Raw genomic sequence first — 13,073 nt, forward strand, 5'->3', positions numbered from 1 at the left:
GGCAGCAACCCCCTCCATTACTTCAGCGCTCTTCACAGGGTCAGCAAGGGCAGCGCTAGATATACAGGACAGGTGACACCCCAGTAGCAGGTTAGCAAGGGAGACCCCAGCTGACATCAGGAAACGCAGGGTCAGTACCGCGCCAATACCTGTTTGCTTCTTCAAAAGTCCTGTGATGATTTAATTTCTTCCTAGCGCTTTAGGTGTCTTGCGCCCTTGTAAATAGAGGCTTAGTTTCTTCTTGGCGTGATGTTTCTTGCGCCCTTGTAAATAGAAGCTTAGTTTCTTGTTGGCGTGATGTTTCTTGCGCCCTTGTAAATAGAAGCTTAGTTTCTTGTTCGCGTGATATTTCTTGCGCCCTTGTAAATAGAAGCTTAGTTTCTTGTTGGCGTGATGTTTCTTGCGCCCTTTTGTTTCTTGTTTCCTTGAAGGGGGTTAAGTTGGTGGCTGGTGTTAGATCTCCTCAGCCAATCCCCTCAAGTGGTCCCTGGGGGTTCCCTGCCGCGGGGCTAGGTCAGAGGGGGGGGTACAGGATACCTCAACACTTGAAAGGCAGCTCCTAGGCCCTGTCTCTTCCAGTATCATAAGTCCCTGTCCTCACCCTCACTGCCTATCCTCCTGCGTAGGTTCTTCCCCAGGTCTTCCCCTCAGTCACTCTGACAGGAAAGTTTACCTTCCTTTCCTTATACAGTGCCAGTTGACAGTTGGCAGTGGCAGTTGGTGTCACCTCACCTGTTCCAAAAGGTTCCAGGGGGTTCCAGGAGGTTCCACCATTCTACCTGTGGGCAGGCTGGCAGGCTAAGTTGATACATTGTTTGGAGGGTTCCAGCCAGGCCCTAGCCACTAGAATGCGCCCACTAAACCCCGCTGCAGCAGCAGTGGTCAGTGGCAGCCATGTTAGGGGTATAAGACACCTGGGGCCTTATTTATGAAGGGCTTGCGCCGCCGGTGCGTCACTTTTTCCCATGTTAAAAGTGACGCACCGGCGGCGCAAGTCCTTCATAAATAAGGCCCCTGCATCTTAACATCAGTTTCACAGTACACAGGGCTTTCCTCACTACACAAGGCCTATACATTGTTGTTACCATTAGGGCATTCTGATTTAAAAGGGAAATAAAAGGCGAAAAATTTTGGGGAAAGGGCCAAGTCTCACACCCACCATATGCAAATGGTCGCATATCAGGATGAAACACCTTAGTTTTATTTCTCAATTCTTTAAGATGAAAATCTTAAAGATTTTTGCACCAGAGTCGAAGAGTACCTTTGTGGGTTTCCCATCAACCAAAATGTCATCAGTGGGGCAGTTTCTACCTGCATGACTGTGTATGGCCTGTACCAAAATCTGTCCAAAATCAACCTCATCAGAATTTCCACATCTCATCAAAATCATAAAATATCTCATTAACCTTTCCCTTGTAGTTTTTTCCTTTGCAAACGACTGAAAAATACCCCTTTCTTTTACATTTATTACAAGTCGCCTTCCAACCCGGACACAACCTGTCGTTGGCAAAGTGACCCATTTTCCCACAACGAAAACACCTTACTTGTGAAAAGTCAAATTTGCCTTGTGGCTTCCCACTAGAATAACTTTTGTTAGAAGGAACCTCACTATTAACCTCTTTTGGACTAGTATTGTCTTTTTGCACATTTTTTATAGCATGTACAGAACTTTTCTCTTTGTTTTCACCATTCTTCTTAATGACTTCTACGCATTTTATAGATTGTTATATTCTTTTTGCAATCCGTAATAACATCATCTAGGGAGGGTTCATCTTTCTGCCACAATTCCTCTCTAACATGTTCAATATTGCACCTCAGCATAAATTGATCTCTTATTCTTTCATCTATGGACATCCCAAACGTACATGTCGATGCTAGTTTTCTCAGGGAAGTTATGTAATTCTCAATACTCTCTTCTTCTAAGTGCGTTCCCCGACCAAAATGATACCTCTCCAATATGGTACTAACCTTTGGAAGGTAATGCTTATCCAGATTTGCAATACAGATTTCATATTAATTTAAATTATGGTCATCAAGGTCAGGAAGATGATCAACAACTTCCTGGCCTTCAAAAGCCCAAACAATGTAACAACAACGCTGTCTTCCTTTCCGCACTCAATGAAGATCCACAAACTCTTGCGTATCTTTCAAAAACCTTTCTCCATTTCTGCCATTTGATGAGGGATCTCAAGTAGAAGACAGAAAAAATGGAGGAGCCGTTACGTTTTGCATCTTGTTGGGAATGGTATTAAAACGCAAAATTAAAATGTACACACTCCTCTTTAGGAAAATGTAAATACACCTAACCTAAGCAGAAACATACATGAGCAATCAATAATTGAGATTTCTGCAGATATGTTATAAATCTAAGTACAGAAAATAAAGACTTACAAGGTGCATATCTTGAATAACATCTCACTATAGCTAAATTAAGTTTCACTTGTAGAATAGAATATAGAAAAAACGTACGTGTTACTGTCATACACACAAAACAATTTGCAGTCTCCAGTGTGCGTGTCCTTGTTGTAACACGCGATGAGAAGGCCCCCAAAATTGTTCTTTCAAGTGTGAGTGACACTGTAATACGCAATAAAAACGTGGAAAATGTTTTTCAACAGGGTGTGTATCACTGTTGTGATATGCGATGATAATGTTACCAAATTGTTTCCAACGTACCTTTTATAATAAAAACGAGGCTGTCCAGTGTGCGTGTCACTGTAGCGACACGCAGGAGAAACGCTTCCCAAAAACAACAATCCTGACTTTGTATTACTTAATAAACTGTCAAATAGTTGACACGAACAATCAGCGTAAACGAAAAATATTCCTACACCTAAGATGGCCGCCACGCTAGCGTCAAAATGTGATGGCGCTTAACGCGGCGTAATCTCAAAATCCAATGCTTCCTTGTGATGTTTGAAGATGTCGCTTGTCCTGTTGTAGGGGATGACGCTCCCTGTCATGGAATCTCATTCGAACGGTGGAGAGTGCTCTGCCTTATCCGCGAGGCAAACGCTCGAGTGCGGTAAGTTTGAAAAATGCACTCTCCGTACTTCTACATTGAGATTAATAAATTCATGATATTTGAAGACCATTTCCTTTAAAAGTGCCAAGTTTCTCCTAATAGAGCTGCTGCTACAGTTCACGTTACATGCTCTATTTTCCGGCGAAATAATTGACTGACAAGATGAAAAGTCACACATTATTTCCTTAAAACACCTGTATACAAAGCGATGATTACAGGGCGATAAAGTTACCAGAGCGAGTAACTTTGACAGGATCCCTTGTAGATAACGTTACGTGCTCCAGTTAGTATTCATTTAAATAAATTAAAAGAAATTGTTGTCAGAAGTCCGGATCACATTTCAGTCTGTATAGTTTATCTCAAGGCTGTTAGAAAGAGAGCTTCATCCAGAAATGTCAGGGAAAAATCCCAGCAAATTAAAAATTACAGTACCTTTAACACGCCTGTATTCAAAACGAGTTTCAAAGTTCTTTCTTCATTAGAAAGCGATTAATCCAGGTGTAGTGTTGAGATTCTTCCATCCAATCCCATCCTCTGTCGCCAAGTGTAAGAATCAAGGAAGCAGTGAAGGCTTGAAGCAGATTTATTGAGGAGGTTGCCTTAGTGCTGACACCTTGGAGGATTGCTGTTGCTGTTCAAGCGCCACGCGCTACACATAATTATCTTACCGGCGCCTTTGCCCGCCCGCCTCCCGCTCCCATCCAGCTCCAGAACTCGTCGAGCGGAGCGCGGTGCTGGGCGAAGGAGACTACAACTCCCAGCAGCCCTAGCGGCACCGGCCGCGTCAGTTTCGCGCCAGGAGGCGCAGAAAAACGGACTCACCCCGGTCGAGGGGGTTGCCTTAGTGCTGACACCTTGGAGGATTGCTGTTGCTGTTCAAGCGCCACGCGCTACACATAATTATCTTACCGGCGCCTTTGCCCGCCCGCCTCCCGCTCCCATCCAGCTCCAGAACTCGTCGAGCGGAGCGCGGTGCTGGGCGAAGGAGACTACAACTCCCAGCAGCCCTAGCGGCACCGGCCGCGTCAGTTTCGCGCCAGGAGGCGCAGAAAAACGGACTCACCCCGGTCGAGGGGGTTGCCTTAGTGCTGACACCTTGGAGGATTGCTGTTGCTGTTCAAGCGCCACGCGCTACACATAATTATCTTACCGGCGCCTTTGCCCGCCCGCCTCCCGCTCCCATCCAGCTCCAGAACTCGTCGAGCGGAGCGCGGTGCTGGGCGAAGGAGACTACAACTCCCAGCAGCCCTAGCGGCACCGGCCGCGTCAGTTTCGCGCCAGGAGGCGCAGAAAAACGGACTCACCCCCGTCTCGCGGGACGCGAGCGGGACGCCGGGCTAAGCCCGGGCAAAGGGCGGGCCCTCTGTGGCCCTCAGTGGCCGAGGTAGGCTGGGCTGGGCCCACTTTCTAACAATATTTTTAAATATAACATCAGTCGATATAGCTGACGATTATTTGGCGAGGAGACCATTCTCTCATTTGGTCTGGCACATACAGCATAACCCGTGCATTGACTTTTTATAGTTCAAGACAATCCATTTCCAATTTTTTATCACAGATTTTAATCTTACAAATACTGTTGTCACAAAACGGCTGACAGGTTTCTGCAGTGCGCACTATGTCAGCTAGGAAATTACGCTCTGGAAGAACGCTTGAAGGGCGGTCAAATGCATTAATAAGATCGAACCCCTTGCAGAACAAATACGCTAATAGCTTGCAATTGAAGGGACAAATGCAGTTAATGGAAATTTGGGAAAATTCGGCCAAAAAGGAAATGGAAAGATCTCCTCCAAAGGATGAGGGGTCGCTACCACAATTAGACTTTCCTTTTGAGTCTGATTTTAATCAAGACTCAATTACAATGATTCTACCAATTTCTAAGGAGGCAATTACTTTGCCAGCTTCTACTGACAGTGAGCTCCCTAAGTTGTTATCGTCAAATTTAGAAGTAAAACAGCAAAATGAGAAAGTCGGACAGATGGAGATGGATGCAGTGGAACTATCTATGTTGTCCAGTATTGATTTAGAACTTTGTGGTCGATACATGGATGAGGGAAAGGGGAACCAATCCGAACTGAACAAAACCCCTAACAAAGTAAATCCCCCTGGACTAACATTATATAGTAGTACTCCTTCCATTGCATCCAATGACATTCCCTCTATGCAAAGTGAGATGAAATCTCCAAACCTAAATTTATCAGGGATTCGAGCCTATGTAGAGTCCGAATATCCAAAAAATGAAAAACCGATTTCAGACTCTTTAATAGCTCTTGAGGACCTACTGGCCTCTATATTATTGCTATTAGGAAAATTTGCTGTGAGTACTGATTGTATTATGGACTCAGTAACTGAGATTTTGAAAGTATTAGTGGCAAAGCATACGGAGAATGGAATAGTCATTCCCAGTAATCCAGTGACCTCAAATACTGCGGAAAGCAATAATATATTAAGAAAAACTCCAGTGGTTGGGCCAACGCTCCAGGTGGATGTTCATGAGCGTGTTGAAACTACAATACCAACCTCCACAATAAAGCTGAATGAAAAACAAAGAGACTCTATAGTGATGGAAGAAAGTTCACGCCTCACATCTGAATCTACAGCAAAGAGTCAAATAAAGGAGGAAGAATGCCCTGTAGAGGACAATCAAACCACTGGAAATGCGTTATTCCCTATCTTTAATCATGACAAAAAAGAATATGAATCAACATCTGGTACTAAGGGAATCAAAAAGGGAAAAGGTAAAAAATATAAAGGAAAGAATAGGAAGCCAGTTCGCAAGTATACGAGGAGACGACAAAGTCAAGTTATATTTCAACAACATTTAAATGAAGCTTCGGATGAACTAGAAATCTCAGAAAACTCCATATTAGATACCAATATGAAAGTGGCAGAGGCTTGTGTCACCAGTTCTGTTGTGAAAGACATTCCTGCTGTCAATATTAGCGATGGAAGAGCCCCATATTCTGAGATTAATGAGTTAGAACCACGTGTATCAGCAGAAGAAAACATAAGAATTGAGACTACGGTAATACGGACACTTAATCCATCTGCCCCTATTTTTCGATTGCCTTCTGAAGTACCACTGGTATCAATAAACGTGCCACCGAAAGATGCTCCGGTGTGGGTAGATACACTGTCATTGGACTTTTTGCCATTATTCGACTCTGACTTAACTCTGAATAGGTCATGGCTGCTTAGCTGCCTTAAAGATATTGAAAGTTTAAAATTAATTCAGTCAAGTGACATAGATCTGGTTTCAATAGTAACATGTGAGAATGGTCAACGAGCAAGGGTTAAATTCTGCTCAAAAATAATTGCTAATATCATTCTCCAGCAAGCAGAAGCTTTTCAATGTCGAGGTATAGATGTATTACCATTTACTAGTATTTGCTGTAGAGAAGGACCATTTAAATTGGGTGTTAAACAAAATGTCTTGTCCGCTTGTAACAAGGATTTAAAAATCTGTGTATCAAGGGGAAAGCGTATGGTTTCAAAGATTCCAACATGTAATGAGAACGTGATTTCGTCTCAATGTCATGACCCCCAGCAATGGAATTGGCTACCTGGAGCATTATCGAGCAACACATCGATTAGTAAATGTCTATTTCAGCATCTTTAACAGACAATTAAATATTATCTCTTGGAATGCTGCAGGACTGTACAATTCCCCTGAGAAATTGAACTATCTTCTTTCTCTGAATGCTGATGTATTGTGTATCCAAGAAACATGGTGTAAAGATATACAATATGGGGGGAAAGACTATTTTGTTTTTGAGGCCCCCGCTACACCATCAAATAGAGGTCATGCAAAAGGGGGAATTGTCTGTTTTTTATCTAACGCTTTTCAATGGCAATTCTCTCATTATATTGATATTAGCAAACTTTTTCAAGTAATAACCATCAATAACCTAGCTTTAGAAGGTACTCGAAAGTCACTTGCAATTATTAATGCATATATACCGCCAGAACATAATTTTAATCCTGTCTTAAAGCGAATGTTCTCGTACATAAAACAGTTGCTAGAGGGGGCTGTGCCTCCATATATCCTTCTTATGGGTGACCTGAACAGTAAAGTCTCTAACATAAGTTTAGAGCTATTTAGAAATGAGGCAAAGGAAGAAGCGTATAATATACCTCAATCTGTATTTCCTAATAAAATAAAAACCAACAAAAGAGGAAAGATCTTATTAGAGGAAATAAGTTTGGTAGAGGGGCTTATAGTAAACGGCAGAATGCCCTCTGATGTCCCAGCTAAGTTCACTCATGGGTCATATAGAGGTGAATCTATTTTAGATTATGTTATCACAGACTATGAGACGTACTCGTTTATTCAGGATATTGTGATTTCTAACTCTACTTTGAGTGATCATAAAATCGTTAATATAACAATTTCCCTCCAACCCCCTGTGACTGAGTCCTGGTCTTTGAGTAATACAGGAATCACTATTAAGCATAAGGGAGGGAGATGTTTCTGGGATTCTAGCTCTGTAAGGAACGTTCAAAGTATCCTTGCCCAAACCATATTGGAACTAGATGAATGGCAAGGATCAGAACTCCTTAAGTTTGAAATACTATCGCAGAAACTAAGAAGGATGGCAAAGATAAATAGAAATCCTAAGAATCTCCCACGCCCTCCGCCTTTATTACTATCCTTAAATAAGGAAGTAAATAAACTTGTTAGGCAACAATATCTAAACAGAACTAGAGAAAATGAACGTAATTTAGCCTTACTCAAAAGAAGAAGGAATAGATTAAAAAATAAATTAAAGAAAGAAAAAGAAGACAATCTATGGATACGGTTAAGAGAGGCATCTGTCAATAATAATTCTAGAGACTTCTGGTCTGTAATAGGAAAAGGATGCGGAGCGAGAACTCTTCCCACTCCAGTTTCTATTGCTGAGGAAGTATGGATGACATTTATCTCTAAACTCTACGCTTCCAATGGAGTGGAGGATAATAATTTTGAATTAATCCTGAATAACGACAATAATATAGATCTTCCTACTGAGGAATCCATAGCAGCTGTGATAAGAAGTATGCGCTCTTCCGGAGCCATGGGCCCGGATGAATTGCCCATGACTATAATAAAGCAGGATGTTACTTCATGGAGTAAGATATTACTCCCACTGTTTCATACATGTTTTATTACTAAATTAGTCCCCAATTCTTGGAGGGGTAGTATTCTGATTCCCATATTTAAAAAGGGAGAACGGGATAACCCTAAGAATTATCGCTTAATAGCACTTTTAGATTCAATAGGGAAAATTTTCGCAAAATGTGTTCTACTATTAATTATGAAATGGATAGATGTAAATGATATCTTACCTATGCAGCAAACTGGCTTTCGTAAAGAGCATGGAACTCTTGATAACTTAACTGCCTTACAGGTGCTTGTAGACAAATATGTCCGTGTTCGAGGAGGCGGAATATATGTGGCATTCATTGATTTTTCAACCGCGTTTGATAAGGTAGATCGGTCAATGCTATGGAAAAAACTTGCCACAATGGGTATGCCAGTATATTTACTAGAATTGGTAAAGTCCCTTCACACCAACACATGGTGCAAGTTGTTACTAGGTGGGGAAAGGGGACTTTCCCAATCAATCCCTTCCCCGAATGGATTAAAACAAGGGTGCATATTGGCCCCTATACTGTTCTCCCTATATACAGCAGACCTACCTTCCCAAATAACATCTAGTGGAGGACTAGCCCCAAAAATTGGGGGAGTACCGATATCTGTTTTAATGTATGCAGACGACATACTTGTGCTTGATTTAACCCCGAAGGGCCTGTCAAATCGCCTGCATGCATTAACACTCTTCGCAGAAACACACTTTATGAAGATTAATGCTACTAAAAGCAAGATTATGTGCATTTTCGGTAAGAAAAAATGCAGGTCTGCAAACTACAACTGGATATTAGGAGGACAGAAATTAGAGGTCGTTAAAACCTACACCTTTTTAGGAAAAATAATTACAGCAAACATAAGTGAGACTGCCCACATAGAGCACAATTCTCGTAAAGCATTATCACATGGGATGGGATTGTGTTCCTTATATAATGCTACGGGAAAGAGACATTTCACATTATTCCTTGATGTATTTAAAGCAAAGATACCCGCTACTCTCCTGTATGGGATTGAATTAGTGGATTTAAAACACTGGGGATTTGTGCAGAAAACAGAAGGAAAGATCTTAAGGAAAATATCTTCTCTTAATACGGCCTGCTCTGACATTTCATGCAGGCTAGAATTTGGTTTGAGAAGTGGTTGGGTACAGGGGTTGATTGCCCTTGTAAGATGGGTAGCCTGTCTGGTTAGAGGTAAAATTGGTTCCCTTAGAGAAGCGATTAAAAGAGAACTTTTGGGGGACCTCAACGACTTCTCTTTATTGGTAAAAAACTTTAGAATGGCTGTAAGTCTACTAGAGTTGGATGCAAACATCTTGTTCTTATTAGACCCTGTTGAACTTAAGATGAAATTAAAAAATGCATCCTGGGAACTATGTTACAAACTAGATAGGATAGCCCAATCAAGAAAAAAAGAAAGACAATCTCTGTTAAATACATATTTGTTTAAACAGCCCCAACAATATCTTATTTGGAACATCCCTCATAGAGTCAGAAGGTTATGGTTTTTATTGAGACAAGATCTGCTTCCTTGAAATTCTCTTCACGCAAAATGGTACGGTGTGTCTCCTGTATGTAATTTCTGTCATAATGCTGTACAGAATCGTAACCATGTTTTGTTTGTATGTAAGGTATTGCGCCCTTTTCGCCTTAAATGGCTAAAACCAATTTGTCTGCAACTAGGAATTTTAAATGTAAATACTTTTCTCCATGCACTTTATTGCCCGCCTAATGAAATGTTTTGCTACAGAATTTTTAATTTTTTAAAAAGTTTTTTAGATATTTATTAATAATGCACGGGGAATTGCTGGGGATTGCTCGACTAATGATTGTATGTGTCTCCTCGCTTATGCTCGACTGTATGGTTTTACTTTGTTGTTTTTTTTGTGATGTATACTGTGTGTTTTACTTTATGTGGCCCTCATCGAGAGCCAAAACATAATAAAACTTTTGAACTTTGAACTTTGAGAGAGAATCTCATCCACAGGAAGGATGTCTTCAATTCAACAACCAGGAATAAACTCCTAGCAACAGTGCTAATCCTATGCTAGACAGCACACACACCTCTGGCCTATGGTGTAAAGGTTTTGCGTGGCACTAGGTAGACTGTGTACTTGTGCCAGGTTAGTAAGTTGCAAAAAACACAGTTGATGGTCAGAATGCAGAACAATGTCTTACATTCACACCAGTACAAAGATCTGGGCCTAAATCCATCATTTTTTTGCACTCCACACCACCCTAGGTCAGACAATGGCTATATGCAAATCAGCTCTGACCCTGTGCCTCATGGTAACAGTCCAGCCCGAACTACCAAGCCATGTCTTTCCTAGACCGGAATCAAGCATCCAAGGACTGGTTTCTGGCTATCAGCCTTCTTCAGCCTGGATAGCTTGACTCCAGTGATGTGGAGAGCCTGGGACTCACGTCTGAGCATACCCAGCCCACTTGGGTGAAAATTGCAAAATACACAGTTGGTGGACAGAATGCAGAACAATGTCTTACATTCACACCAGTACAAAGATCTGGGCCTAAATCCATTGTTTTTTTGCACTCCACACCACCTTAGGTCAGACAATGGCTATATGCAAATCAGCCTTGACCCTGTGCCTCATGGGAACAGTCCAGCCCGAACTACCAAGCCATGTCTTTCCTAGACCGGAATCAAGCATCCAAGGACCGGTTTCTGGCTATCAGCCTTCTTCAGCCTGGATAGCTTGACTCCAGTGATGTGGAGAGCCTGGGACTCACGTCTGAGCATACCCAGCCCACTCGGGATGAAAATTGCAAAAAACACAGTTGATGGACAGAATGCAGAACAATGTCTTACATTCACACCAGTACAAAGATCTGGGCCTAAATCCATCGTTTTTTTGTACTCCACACCACCCTAGGTCAGACAATGGCTATATGCAAATCAGCCTTGACCCTGGGCCTCATGGGAACAGTCCAGCCCGAACTACCAAGCCATGTCTTTCCTAGACCGGAATCAAGCATCCAAGGACCGGTTTCTGGCTATCAGCCTTCTTCAGCCTGGATAGCTTGACTCCAGTGATGTGGAGAGCCTGGGACTCACGTCTGAGCATACCCAGCCCACTCGGGGTGAAAATTGCAAAAAACACAGTTGATGGACAGAATGCAGAACAATGTCTTACATTCACACCAGTACAAACATCTGGGCCTAAATCCATCTTTTGTTTGCACTCCACACCACCCTAGGTCAGACAATGGCTATATGCAAATCAGCCTTGACCCTGTGCCTCATGGGAACAGTCCAGCCCGAACTACCAAGCCATGTCTTTCCTAGACCGGAATCAAGCATCCAAGGACCGGTTTCTGGCTATCAGCCTTCTTCAGTGGAACAATGTCTTACAGTAGCAGTGTGCTGTGTTTCATAAATATGGCTCAGCGCTGCTTCCTCCCCCTCGCACATCACAGCGCTGCACCTAAATGCTGCACTGAGTTGCACTAAAAATAATATATCTCTGCTCCTTACTGTGCATGTGTGGTCTGCCCAGCCTCCACCCTCACATTCTCTTGTGCACGCTTGGGGTGCCCAGCCTCAACCCTCATATTCTCTTCTGCACGCTTGGTCCTCCCAGCCTCAACCCTCACATTCTATTGTGCACGCTTAGTCTGCCCAGCCTCAACCCTCACATTCTCTTGTGCATGCATGGTATGCCCAGCCTCAACCCTCACATTCTCTTGTGCATGACTGGTATGCCCAGCCTCACCTCTCGCATTCTCTTGTGCATGACTGGTGCACCCAGGCGAACCGAAAGAGAAGCACCCGGGAAACCAAAAGAGAAACACCTGGGGGAACCGAAATCCTCACATTCTCTTTTGCACGCTTGGTCTGCCCAGCCTTAAACCTTATATTCTCTTTTGCATGCGTGGTCTACTCTGCCTCAACCCTCACATTCTCCTATACATCCGTTGTCTGCCCAGCCTCAACCACCACATTTTATTGTGCATGCTTAGTCTGCCCAGACTTAACCCTCACATTCTCTTGTGCATGCGTAGTCTACCCAACCTCAACCCTCATATTCTGTTGTGCATGACTGGTATGCCCAGCCTCACCCCTCACATTGTGCATGACTGGTGCACCCAGGTGAACCGAAAGAGAGGCACCCGGGAAACCAAAAGAGAAACACCCGGGAAACCGAAAGAGAAGCACCCGTGGGAACCAAAAGAGAAGCACCTGGGAGAACCTAAATCCTCACATTCTCTTGTGCATGCCTGGTCTGCCTAGCCTCAACCCTCACATCCTCTTGTGCACACTTGGTGTGCCCAGCCTCAACCCTCACATTCTCTTGTGCATGCTTGGTGTGCCCAGCCTCAACCCTCACATTCTCTTGTGCATGCTTGGTGTGCCAAGCCTCAACCCTCATATTCTACAGTGCATTCTTGATCTGCCCAGCCTCAACCCTCACAATCTCTTGTACATGCGTGGTCTGCCCATTCTTAACCCTCACATTCTCTTGTGCATGCCTGGTCTGCCCAGACTTAACCCTCACATTCTCTTGTGCATGCTTAGTCTGCCCAGACTTAACCCTCACATTCTCTTGTGCATGCTTAGTCTGCCCAGACTTAACCCTCACATTCTCTTGTGCATGCTTGGTATGCCCAGCCTTAAACCTTATATTCTCTTTTGCATGCGTGGTCTACTCTGCCTCAACCCTCACATTCTCCTATGCATCCGTTGTCTGCCCAGCCTCAACCTCCACATTTTATTGTGCATGCTTGGCCTGCCCAGACTTAACCCTCACATTCTCTTGTGCATGCGTGGTCTGCCTAACCTCAACCCTAACATTCTCTTGTGCATGCGAGGTCTGCCTAGTCTCAACCCTCACATTCTCCATCAGCTGGTGGCAATTACAGTGAAATGAGTGAGTTTCATCACTCTCTCCGTACTTCACCAAAC

This window comes from Lissotriton helveticus, chromosome 1_1 (genome assembly GCF_964261635.1).
Source record: "Lissotriton helveticus chromosome 1_1, aLisHel1.1, whole genome shotgun sequence".
NCBI classification, from domain to species: domain Eukaryota; kingdom Metazoa; phylum Chordata; class Amphibia; order Caudata; family Salamandridae; genus Lissotriton; species Lissotriton helveticus.